Source organism: Triturus cristatus, chromosome 5_2 (assembly GCF_964204655.1).
Source record: "Triturus cristatus chromosome 5_2, aTriCri1.1, whole genome shotgun sequence".
In the NCBI taxonomy this organism is placed as follows: domain Eukaryota; kingdom Metazoa; phylum Chordata; class Amphibia; order Caudata; family Salamandridae; genus Triturus; species Triturus cristatus.
Window position 1 is genome coordinate 1,117,350,962 of NC_140588.1, and position 13,346 is coordinate 1,117,364,307.

General features: G+C 47.0%; 1 long non-coding RNA gene across 1 annotated transcript in view; it reads right to left on the minus strand.

Moving 5' to 3' along the window:
- Positions 1 to 385: 385 nt before the first annotated feature.
- LOC146829846 (uncharacterized) overlaps positions 386 to 13,346 on the minus strand; it is a 40,709-nt gene continuing 27,748 nt past the window's right edge. Inside the window, exons 4-5 of the long non-coding RNA XR_014962302.1 lie at positions 693 to 934; positions 386 to 600 (exon numbers count right to left, since the gene is read on the minus strand). This is a non-coding gene — a long non-coding RNA (uncharacterized LOC146829846). The remainder of the gene's footprint in view (positions 601 to 692; positions 935 to 13,346) is intronic.

Consider the following 13,346-nt stretch of genomic DNA (forward strand, 5'->3'; position numbering starts at 1 on the left):
TGAAAGGATACCCTTTTTAAATAAGGGAACAATAGTTGACGTGGATCAATAGTGGAGCCTAAAATGCAATATAATTTTTTGGGGCAGATTTATATGGCGCAAACTCGACCCGAAGGTATTGGAACACTTTACATGACCACCAATTACGTTACACAAGGTCACATCATTTCTGTGATTTGCACAGAATCACAGGATGCTCTGGCCCTGAGACCACACCCCCCCATATTGCATCAATATTGCATCTCACCAGATCATTTGGTATCAGGTCCAGGGGTTTTTCCTAAAGGGCTCTGATGAATAGCTTCAGATACCACATATTGTGAGAAGTGGATTGATACGGATTTCAAAGAGACTGATAAATCAAGATGTGAGGAAGAGTTGTTTAGTGAGCAATAAAGTGCCAAAAAAGGGGTCACCTACAGTTTGGCAGAAATATCACAGCTCATGTGGTTTACAGTAGACAAAAAGTTGTTTTGATTCTTTCTGCGAGGCACTCCCAATTCCCATTGTGTAGCTATTTTGTCCTTCTTTCCACCGCTGACGTATATGGCAATCTGTTTAGAACTTCTAGGTCCAGCCATTAGAGCTTTGTGCACCCACCTGTTGGCAAAGGAACATTCTGAATAAAGCCACTGAGGGATATTGCTACATGTTCTCACGCACTCTCTCAAAAGAGCAAGGGATGTACTCACCACTACCCATTTCAATAAGGTAGTCTGAAAAGAGGTCAAGGATGTTGTTGAGCAAGAAGGCAAGCAACTGATTGTGGTTCATAAGATGCGAAGAAAGTCAAAGACTCCAAAGCTGAGGGTGAGGGTAAGGTATGTGGTTTGCGGCTCAGCTCAATCTGCGATTCTGGAGGTTAAGCGAAGCCCCAAATGCTTGTGATTGCCATAACACAATGCCAGAATGTCCTTCCGCTGTAGATAAACAACTAAGAATCATGAAAAAAGATACAATTACTAAGTTTAAACACGGTCCCTGAAATGAGGGTACAAGGTTAGCCCCACAATCAACAAGTGTGTTAAATAGGTCATGCGTGATAGTTAGCTTTATGACAAGAAAACAGACACCCCAATCAGCATTGGAATCCCCAGATACAAGCAAATTGCACTTATGCATGAAGGCTTTATCTATGTCTTTAAGATCTGTAACAAAATGAAACAAAGCAGCAATACTGTGAATAATCAAGTTGAAAATTCTTTTTTTTCAAAATTTCATTAGAATAATGGAAAACTGTACAATCTTTTGATGTGTGCAATCGTAATTTCTGTGCTCCCCGTTTCCACAATCCTAGCTGCTACATTGAGAGACAGTTTAATGCACATTGTCAAACCAATGGTACAGTAGCTCAGATTTCCTAAAAAATATAATGCTAAATATATTGATCAATGATATCCAAAAGAGGCTTAGATTCTATACCCTCTAATAGTCAAGTCCTCTTTGGTGGGGCGCTTAAGTCAGTCATTCCCCACAAGATTTGATAAGGTCTCATATCTGTTTCTTAGTTGCATTTTTCCTGTTGCCAGATGTTGGTAGCTTTGTCAGGGGCTGGAGCAGCTTGAGAAGTCACAGCATACATTAAGACAATCTTTTCACATTGTGAAGGGGGGTTATAGAAATAGCCCAGAGGCAGAGCAGTGATAATATCAAAGAAAGGGAGGGACCGGGAGCTGTATTTAAACAGGTCCTTCACATTAGCTCCTGGAAGGGACTGAGTATCAAGGGATGTGCAGTTCCTAACAGGGAGTACTGGGGAGAGGGAGGTCTTTCTTCGTGATGCACTCACACAACCCCAAGGTATGTCATGCTTCATCATTGGGCCATGCTCCTTGTCGGGCTGTAGCTGCAATGCCCGACGGGCTGCCGTAAACGGGGCTCTTTGGCGGAGATCTTTTGAAGAAGCCGTAGGGTGCTTGCGGGTGTGAGGGCTGGGTAGTGCACAAGAGGGTGGGTGACACCACCCACCCACCAACACAAACTGGGGTTGCTAGGTCTCGGACTTTATGCACACCTCGACCTATGCACCCTAACTTTGGTGCAACTTCTCTAACCATCAGAACAGTAAATAACACGTAGCGTTTTTGATGTGACTACGCACCATTATCAAATCCACAGTTTCAATCTATATTAGGAATTTTATAACGCTTTCAGCCCAGACTTCATGATAACAGCGCGACTCAAGAAAGTTTCATTGAGATTTTTACTTCCAAAATGGCCGCCTGGGTGACTGCTCTAGCGTTCAGATGCCTTGACGTACGCTACGTTGACAAATACCCCGGCCCCGGAAGCAGCAGCCTCGGGGCCCGGAGCAAGGGTAGGGAACACGCTAGTTGCCTGCCTCCATTCCGTGAGTAGATACCTGCACCATGGCTATTACTTGTAAGCGATGTATTTGACCAAGTTGTGACGCTGTAAAATTAACTTTTGTTACAGTCTCAGAGCAACGACGTGCTCTGCCTCCTCCGTAAGATGTAGGCTCCTATACTGGGGGTGAGTTGACTCTGTTTTGTGCTGCTCTGTCTCCATACCGCCCCTCCGGCGACTCACCACTGTGTGCTTGTTTTGGTTTGTATGAATGATGGCTATATTGTTAACAGTAACCCCCCAGGGAGCCTCTGACACCGGGCACGTCTGTCAAGCCCCGAGTCACTCGACAGTTTTTCTCTCACTTACGTGTATACACAAGAGTCATTCCCGGCACGAGGGACGCCCTGAGCAGTTAGAATATGCCTCCAGCACACTTGTGAGTTGTCTCATACTTACGTACATACCAATGGTATGTGCCACTATAATCTTTGGGTCAACTTTTTCTTTCCTTTTACTGACGCTACCTGAGACACTTTTTAAATACACGTTTATTTTGGAAACCAGCTACCACTCTGTGAGTGCTATAACTCGCATAAGTACTAGCCAGTACACCCTAGCGGTAATATTGTATGCGCTACTTATAGTCTGCAATGAAGATGGCTATTGAGGTTAAATACATACATAGTGACCTCAAGGGCATTTCTATTTGTCCGTGAGAACCCTTATATGCACTTGTATAAACACCACACACCGTGTGAATGGATATCCGTCAAATCCTGCCACTCTTCACTTCTATTGGCTCCATGATACTGATAAAGTATCATTTTGACACGGTGTCCTAAACTGAGCCTTCTAGGAGTACACCGCAAAAAAACACTTGACAAATAAACCACAGGCAGTACTAGTTCACTTTACTAATAGAACCACGCCGTTTGTCATTTTTAATGTTCCATTTTCATTGTTGTTGTTTTTTCTCCCTCTCTCCCTTTCCCTAGGTCTACATTACCCCAGTATAAGTCTACTAGGGTACTCTACCACGTCTGGATATCATACCATATATAGGGAATCAGACCTATGGTAGTGCACCACTCACTTTTTGGTCCTGACGAAGTGCCACTTGACCCGCTAGGGGCAGAACAGGCAAGAAACATGTTGACCCACAACACTGCGATAGCCCTTTAGGAACATTGCACCCACTTAGGACTTGTAATATTTTAATTAAGCTGGAACTACCTTAGTGAATAAATTATATTTGAAAAGGACTGCTCCAGACTTATTTTAAACTCACCATCTTGTGCACTACCCAAGAAGAAAAGCCTCCCTCTCCCCAGTACTCCCTGTTAGGAACTGAACATCCCTTGATACTCAGAGCAGTGATAATGCCATGCTTAATATCAGGGCATTCAGAAACAAATAATACATTTCTCATATGTATTGAGTTTCCGAACCTTATAACAATGCAGTCTCTGAGCAATGAGTTACAAAAAGTACCCAAAAACATACCAACCTCCCCTTCTGGTCATGATAACCTGACTGCAAACAGTAACGTTGAACCCTCTCTTTTAGTAGAGCCAGTGGAATGCTGTGTGATTTCCGTTTTGTCCTTTTCTGCCCATAAAGTGGTAGAACACCCAATATAGCTCAAGCCCCTGCCCCATCACACTGTATTGACCGTCAGCCCCATGGCCTTATAGTACTTGAAGCCCAATTATTATCCATCATGTGAGGTATATCCAAGGGTCGTGGATGGCCCTCCTGAACAATTATGTCCAAACATGGGCAGCCATTGTTATTCATGAAGAAGGAATAGCTCCTGAGCTGGGAATGGCTATTACGTGGGTTACATAATGTGAAGTGGCAGTATGAAGAGCTGAGCTGGGTAAAGTTTGCAGGTGGTGGCTTTGTTAGGATAAGCAGCCAATCTGCTATAAGACTTTGAGACTTGGTTGCTACTGAACCTGCAAAATCAGGCTTAACTTGCTATAGCACTCTTCAAGAAATATAGATTCTGCCCTACCTTATGGTGGTGAAAAATCCTCAATGATCTCATTGTTATAATCTGAAGTAGCCACCCGTACTTCATTCTTCTTTCATTTAGCTGCTGGCCCTCTCCAGTGTTGTAAGCAGGAGATGACAACACACTGTATAGCGCTATGACTGAGCATTCACCCACTCCAGGAAGTACATTTATTACAAATGTAAAGAAAACACATACATAATGCAATGGGTACAAATGTAGAAAATAATTAAAACGTAATAAATTAATTTATTAATTAATTAACTGATTCACAAATTAAAAACCTAATTACTAATTAATGTAAGTTCAAATTTTTTATATTTGAATTACCTTTCCATCTTTTTTACTTTAAATTAGTAATTACATTTACAAATACATTATTATATCACTATTAAAATACCAACACCTATAATGTATATATTAAATAAGTCAGACTACATTAGTTAAGAAACAATGGGCCATATTTGTCAAAAGTGATGTAAACATCAAGGCAAGTGCAACTTGTGTGGCCGAGTGGCTTGATAGATCTAGAGTTACGCAATGCAGCACAATTCACTGCCTTGTGTTACTTTGCCCCGGGGAGGAGTTCCCTGGGTGGTGCGTGGGTGTTATCAAGCAAAACCCATGGATTTTGACACATTCACAGATTTACCATTACTGAGAGATCTGGGAATGAGATAAAATGCTCAACCCTTCCATGGGGGGTGTAGCGAGGAGAAATATCTTCATTGGTGTCCCTTTCTGCACAAATCAATCTTGCTTATGATGGTGAAAGGGTGCTTGCATTGCCACCAGGCAGCACATTGTGTACCAGCATTGCGAAAATGCAGGAATGTGCCATATTGTGTTCAGGTTGTGTCCATCCTGTGACACCACACTGTCAATGCCTGAAGGTCTGTTGATCCACATGTAACTTGAGAGAGCTGGATGCCAAGACAAATCTTGTGTATCCCCTGTCTGGTTGCTGCAGACACAGGCTTATTTCCTACAGGATATCTCTTACCTGCTTTGGCCCAGAAGGCATTGCTTCAAGCTTTTGTGGTCTCCCACTGTCATGTCCTTTAGGATAGGCCTATCATGTATACCCAATTTGTACATATATTGTCCCATCCACATTACAATAATGATTCTATACAGGTGACCTTTTACCTAGTAGCTTGCTACCGGCTCTTCGATACCAGGCTCTCGGTACTCTATCATAAAGCCGCAGGCAAGGTATAATTATTCTGTATAAGGGTTGTTAGAAATGGGATCTCTGGTTGGCTAATGCTTGTGCCAAAGCCAGGCAGAGACCACCACTCTAGTCAGGGCAAGGGAGTTACACGCCAAAGATAACCCCTGCTAACCCCCTTGGTAGCTTGGCACCAGCAGTCAGGCTTATCCCGGAGGCAATGTGTAAAGCGTTTGCGCAACACGCACACAGCAACAACATACTAGGCACACTACAAAAGGAACTCCACACAAGGTCATATCAAAAATAGCCTTTGTTTTATCATAAAACACATTAGAATAGTAATCAAACAATATACACTGTGCCAACTGACACTGGGCAATATTTACAGGGGATTATATACAGTACCAGGCCAATCGGGCCACGGTCAGAACCATCAGAATAGGTAAGTAAATAATTACAAAAGACAACCAGTAACTACTGGTATAATAATGAACTCATCATTATAACATTAGCATTAGACACATCCTAACATATCATAACATGACATTAGGCATATCCACATTAGGCCCAAACCTCATTAGCATAACCACATTATGCAGATCATCCCCAGCATAAATACATTAAAGGCATTAATCACATTGGGCAACCATCATAGTAGGCATAACCACATTATGCAGGTTTGTAGAGCCTGGTACTCTACCTAATGTCGCCAAACGGTCCCCAGGCCAACTGGCATTCTCTAGGGCTCCAATGCCTGTTGTTCAGCAATGTCAGGGCCTAGCTGTAAATGCAACAACATCCAAAAAGTGTGCAAAGCACTGGCCTAAATGTAGCAGCTGCCCTCTAATTGTGGTGCAGCTGTTCAAGCAACAATGTGGCCACTCACTGGAAAAATGGCGCTGGGCTTGGGGGCCATGCTCTGGGGCTCTCCCACTGAATGTAGCCCAATCAGCACCACTGCACCCTTGTGAAGCCCCACTCCAGGACTTCACAAAATAAGTGCCCCAAAATGTTGCAGCTGCCCACTGTCATGTGGGGCAGTTGGAGGCAACAAATAAGCACTGGCATCAACGCTACTGGGAAAGCCCCCCCTTTGCGGGGACTCCTCGGGTGCAACAGGCACCCAGAACAACGCCAAGGCACAGCCCCATTCACAGGGGTTCTCTGTTGGACTCCTCCTTTCTTGGACCTCCTTCCAACGGGAGACTTTCCTCTCTGGGGGCAAGGTGAGTAGTCTGCAACACGGAGCCCACGAGGCTCCGACTCCGATCAAGCTCCCCTCTGGTCTCCTCTGGTGCAGCGGGGCAGGCACCGACAATGTGCCTCAGGCCCTCCTGCACCGTTGACACTGACTCCGCTGCTGGCCGATGTGCTCTCCCTTCCACATGGGAGCCCTGCGAATCAATCGCTGCAACTTCCACACAGGGCGCGAGGCTCCACCCCCAACCAGGTGGCTCGTGCCTGGCTTCCGGGTCACCGCAGGTCTTTTTCTGTGGGGCAATACGGGGTAGGCTCCCGTTTGAAGTGAAGATACTTGCAGGGCGGGCACCCGCTAAGTGTAATCGAAACAAAAAGTCAAAGATGCGGGGTGGGCACCCTAGAAAGGTGACTAAAATGCGGGGTGGGCACCCGTGAATTGAAAGAGGAAAAACGTGGCATAAACGCGGGGTGGGTACCCACTCTTCCTGGCAGCTCCTCACTCTCTTCTGTGGTTCTGTAAATTTCGGAACCATGTCGTTGGCATGGTCCCACCATGCACGATTTTGGTATCAGCGAACCGCAAATGAGTAACACAGTATGCATGAGTGTTTTTCGTCATGTTTCACCGATGAATTCACCGTATATACAATACTATATAGTATCCTCGGGTTCCACTTTAGAGCGGTAGCCATTTTGTGGTTGCCCTCACATAGGCTGTGCATTAAGGCCATGCCTAGGCCTAAAGGACACGTACACCTTCTGGTGACTTCTTTGTGACCTGTGCAAACTGACTCCAATGCCCGAGGTCATTCATGTCCGGCCGGTTCCTTTTACTGCAGCCAAATGGGATTAGCATCAGGGCTTGACACATCATAAAGTCGTTCTTCCCACACAAACCCTGACTAATCTCTTTCACACCGGACTCTGTTTCCTACTTTATGGCTTACTTTATGAGGAGGAGGTGCCCATTTATTGGGGTCCGCTGAAATCTGATGAGGGTTCTGAGCCTCGCTGGGTAAATAATTGTGGGCTGGCCGAACTGAAATGTGGGATCGTCATCATGACTCTGTCTTTTCGTTTGTAGTAAAATATGTGAATAACCACTTGTAAAAGAGGGGCGGTGTTGCCCCAAGCGTAATATTTTGTATATAAGAGAAGATTTGTTTTTGGTTCGGGAGCAGTCTCCTGAGAACATACACTGTGTTGTACTTCTTGGATACCTGTGATTGGTCTGCAGCCAATAAATACGATCTTTGACTTCACCTAGAAGACTCTGTGTTTCTGTAGTCTGAAACAGGAAGAACTCGAAGTCTTCGGGTGTGTCCCCTGGCACCACTGGGTTGGGTCTGAAAAACCCAGTACTTCACTTCTGGGGCAATGGAAACACAGTGCTCACGAGGCGCTATGCCCAGAAAGAATGTCCATGGCAGAGGCTGGGTAGGAATCCAGCAGTCAGAGAAAGAAAAAGTCCTTTGTGCTGGGAAGACCACAGCACAGCGCAGCCAGTCAGGCCAGCACGCAGGGACCCCCAGGAGACAGCAGCTGGGTCCCGCGGTGGTCCCTCCGGGCAGAGGGTCTTCTCCAACTAAGCACAAGCACAGCACCCTTTCATGGGGTCACAGCCCCTTTACTTATACAACTTCTCTCCTTTGTTTGTAGTGTAGGGCTTGGGGAACCAGATGCAACTGGTTCAGGGGGGATTTGGACCACTTTGTTTTCCAAGCTCCTCTTCTCCTTTGTCAGGTGGGGGATAGGTGTTCAGATGCACCACTGGGGGCAGAGCGAGCATTCACTAGGGCAGGCACACTCCTATTCAGGGACCTGGGACTTCTCATCCCACTACTCAAAATGTAGATGTCCCATTCAGCCTAGCACTGACTCACCCTGCCCCTCCTGGCGCCACTCACACCTCACCAGCCCCTGTCACTCAAAAGCCAGACATGCAATTCACATCGGGCAGGCAGACACATAGCACACAGAAATGCCAACTTCTAAAATTGGCATTTCTAAAATAACCACAATAAATCTGCGCACACCATTGCACAGCATTTATTCACACAATTTCATACATACCAGACTTGACCACACTGCTCCGCTCCTAACAGTAATTACCTCTGACACACACTGATCAGGGAATCCCCAATGCATTCCTATGGGAGGGTAGGCCAACCTTTCAAATGCAACACAGAGAGCGCACTCACTTTACACTGGACCACAGTGCTAAAGTGCATAGGGGCCTAACACCACCAACACTACACAGGCAAAAGGCTAGGAGACAGGCAAAAAGTTTAGGGGTGAACCTGCCAAAAGGGCCAAATCCAACAAGGGTCACCACTTTTTTATACCCTTGGTCAACAGCCAGTTGTGCATGATTGCATTTGTTTGGAAAAACACTCATGATTGTTTCCAAAACATTTATGGTTGTTTAAAAAACATATTGATTCTAGAAAAAACGCTGGAGTGACCACTCTAGTATAAAAGACCCTTTTCCCCCTTACAAATCAGAGGAGAATTCCTTCCAAGCTGACAATGGGTCCTGCATGCTGAATCTTTGACATGCAGCAGTCGGACATCCCTTGCAGGATGTCATCCTTGAAGCAGAGACAGGGTCCTTCATTCTAAACCAACAGGTGAGGGAGATGATGCTTCCCTAGGAGATTCTTGGCTACATACACGCACATGCATGCTACACATGCATATCTGGGCTAGGTACAGTCAGGCAAATTACTTGGGGTGTACATTTTAGAAATATGCAAGTGCTACTGTTTTTATCTGAACTGCTTATGTTCATCTTTTTAGCACTGTGGTAATAAATGTATCTACTATTCACTACATTGACATTTGGAATCTCTTTTGTATCCTTCTGTCTCCTGATTGTCACAGCACATATGTTTTACACCAGATTGTCCCTGGACCAATAAATACTTATTGAAACATCCTAATCACCAGCTTGTGTATTTTCCGAGAGAAAGCAAGCAAAAGTCTCTGAGCGAAACGTACTGTACTGTTTTCCATGATTCCTGAGGAATCAGGGTTGTCATGTTCAGTGGTTGCCAGAAGCTACCTACATCACTGTAAGATACAGGGGATGGTAGCGGTAGTGTACAGCTAGCTGTTCTAACCCACTGACATATCCTGTGGGGGTGTCCAGTAGTAGTTTGGACACCAAGCACTCAGTTTAGGTCATCCAAAATGAGCAGGTCCTAGGGAGTCCTGGGAACTTCAGGAAAACGCCTGGAATATTGTATCTTTCCTAAAAATCACAGCTGACTAGTTACTACTGGATTTGGAGTAGACTTTGCTGTTGGACTTTGCCTGATACTATGAGAGTCTTTCCCCTGAGGTCTTTGGGGCCTTATAAGTGTACTTGTGTGGTGGATTGCTGACACTGGATATCCTGCCCACTGCATTACAAGTGCATTATTTATAATGGTACTTCTAATACAAAGGGGCAACCCATTTGCCAAACTCTAAACCAGACCCTAGGTCAGACGGAAAAAGTAATGACCAGGACAAACTTGTAGCTATATATATGACCCAGGCTCCATTGCCTTAAGTCGGAATTGTTTCTAAAGGCCTGTATGCTTCAACCCTTGGTTATAATTGTTGCTTAGTGTTTACCAGTCCTTCTTTTATTTACAACGTTAACAATTCATGTATCAGGGTCCCCCTATTAGATTTAGTCAAGTTAATATAATTTTGTTTATGAGAATTTATTCTGTGTTCTTTATGTGGTTTTTGATGTTTCTTGTTTTTTGTTTTTAATTTGTTACTGATTTAGTGCGTGTTAGACCTGGCACCTTGGCGTGAGTCTCCCTTCCACTTTTTTGTCGCAGTGCCTCATGTGTTTTGATGGTGTTGGCCGCTCAGCGCACTGTGCCACTGCCAACCAGTGCCACAGTGCAAGTGCTCCCTATGTAAAATGTATATGTTGGTTGGATTCCATGATTGGCTTATTTTGTTTACTATCAGACCCCAGTAAAGTGCAACAGGAGTGCCCAGGGCTTGTAAATACAAATGCCGCTGGTGGGCTTGCAGCACTGGTTGTGCCACCCACAGACGCGGCCTGTTAAAATGTGTCTAAGGTCTGCCATTGCAGAACCTGCGTGCAGTCTGGTACTGTCATGCTGACTGGGCAAGTGCACACACTTGCCAGTCCCTAAACATTCTCTTAACTTCATGTTAGTCACCCCTATGGTAGGCCCAAGGGCAGGGTGCATTGTAGCATAAGGTAGGACAAGCCCTGATGTGTGTGGCATGTCCTAATAGTGAATTACAGCCATTTTCGTTTTTCACTATTGCAAGGCTACCCTGTTCTCATAGGCCAGACTGGGCTGTTAAGATTGTTACATCCTATGATCTTAACATGCCCAGGGAACATGGTAGAAACTCGAGTTTAGTATGCCTGAACTCAGAATAATAAGGTACACCTTTCAGTAAGGGTTATTTTAATATTCCGCGTTTGCAAATGCCACTTTTAGAAAGTTGGCATTTGCTTGCCTAACCATTTCAGCCCGCCTCTGTGTGATGTGTATCTGCTGTCTGGCTTGTGTGAGTGACAGGGCTGGGGAAACTCAGATGGGCAGGGCTAGGTAGCCTGGTGGTGAATAGAAAGATTGACACATAGATGGGTGGGAGGAGTACACCTGGACTCTGAATAGGGCTGTGCTCTGCCACCACAATGCTGGCTCCGCCCACTGTGGAGCGTCTGATGGCTCTGCCCTGCACCCTGAAAAAAGAAGCCTGCATCGCATCAACAAAGTTCTCCAGAACTGGACTGAACTAGGCAAGGGCCCCCCTGGCCTGGGAGAACAAAGGATTTGTGGTATAAATGTAGGAGTCCTGCTCCTAAGAAACTAGATCCTGTCCTGCCAAGAATCAATCAATCAATCAATGAATTTGTAAAGCGCGCAACTCACCCGTAGGGTCTCAAGGCGCTGGGGGGAGGGGGATCCGCTACTGCTTGTAGAGCCAGGTCTTGAGCTGTTTCCTGAAGGAGAGATGGTTCTGGGTCAGTCGTAGGTGGGTGGGGAGGGAGTTCCATGTCTTGGCTGCCAGGTAGGAGAAGGATCTTCCTCCGGCGGTGGTCTTTCGGATGCGCGGGACTGTGGCGAGGGCGAGGCTGGCGGAGCAGAGGTGGCGGGTGGGTGTGTAGAATGTGAGGCGGTTGTTGAGGTATGTGGGTCCCATGTCGTGGAGAGCCTTGTGTGCGTGGGTGAGGAGTCTGAATGTGATCCTCTTGCTGATGGGGAGCCAGTGCAGGTCTCTCAGCTGGGGAGAGATGTGGCTGAAGCGGGGGCTTTCCAGGATAAGTTGTGCAGAGGCGTTCTGTATGCGCTGGAGTCTTTTCTGTAGTTTGGCTGTGGTTCCAGCGTAGAGGGTGTTTCCATAGTCCAGTCGGCTGGTGACGAGGGCCTGGGTGACCGTCTTTCTGGTGTCGGTGGGGATCCACCGGAAGATCTTTCGGAGCATGCGCAGGGTGTTGAAGCAGGATGACGAGACGGCGTTGACTTGCTGGGTCATCGTGAGGGAGGCGTCCAGGATGAAGCCCAGGTTGCGAGCATGGTCCGTTGGCTTTGGAGCGGAGCCCAGGGCAGGGGGCCACCAGGAGTCGTCCCAGGCGGAGGGGGATGTTACCAGGATGAGGACTTCCATCTTATCTGAGTTCAGTTTCAGCCAGCTGAGTTTCATCCATTCCGCAACGTCTTTTATTCCTTCCTGGAGGTTGGCTCTGGCTGTGGCGGGGTCGTTGGTGAGGGAGAGGATCAGCTGGGTGTCGTCGGCGCAGGAGATGATGTTGAGGTTGTGTTGGCGTGCGATGGCTGCGAGGGGGCTCATGCAGACATTGAAGAGGGTGGGGCTGAGTGAGGATCCTTGCGGGACGCCGCAGATGACTTCGGTGGCCACGGACCGGAATGGGAGAAGGCGGACTCTCTGGGTTCTGCCGGCGAGGAATGAGATGATCCATTCCAAGGCCTTTCCTTGGATTCCGATGTTGCTGAGGTGCTGTATCAGTGTGTGGTGGCATACGGAGTGGAAAGCTGCCGAGAGGTCCAGGAAGATGAGGGCAGCTGTTTCCCCGTTGTCGAGCAGGGACCTGATGTCGTCGGTGGCTGCGATGAGGGCGGTCTCGGTGCTGTGGTTTGCTCGGAAGCCGGACTGCGAGGGGTCGAGGGATCCGTTGGTCTCGAGGAAGGCGGAGAGTTGTTTGTTGACGATCTTCTCGATGACTTTGGCCGGAAAGGGGAGGAGCGAGATGGGGCGGAAGTTCTTGAGGTCCGTGGGGTCCGCGGTGGGTTTCTTCAGGAGGGCGCTGAGCTCGGCATGTTTCCATCTCTCTGGGAAGGTGGCGGATGCAAAGGAGCTGTTGATGATGTTCCGGAGTTGGGGTGTGATGATGGAGTCGGCTTTGTTGAAGATGTGGTGTGGGCAGGGGTCGGTTGGGGAGCCAGAGTGGATGGTGTTCATTGTGTGGGTGGTATCTTCGGTGCTGACCGTCGTCCAGGTGCGGAGGGTGGTGGTGGGGTGTGCCGGAACGGTGGTAGGGTGCACGGTCTGTGCGCCGAAATTTTTGTGTATGTCGGCAATCTTGCGGTGAAAGAACGAGGCGAGTGTGTCGCAGAGGTCCTGCGAGGGTGTGATGTC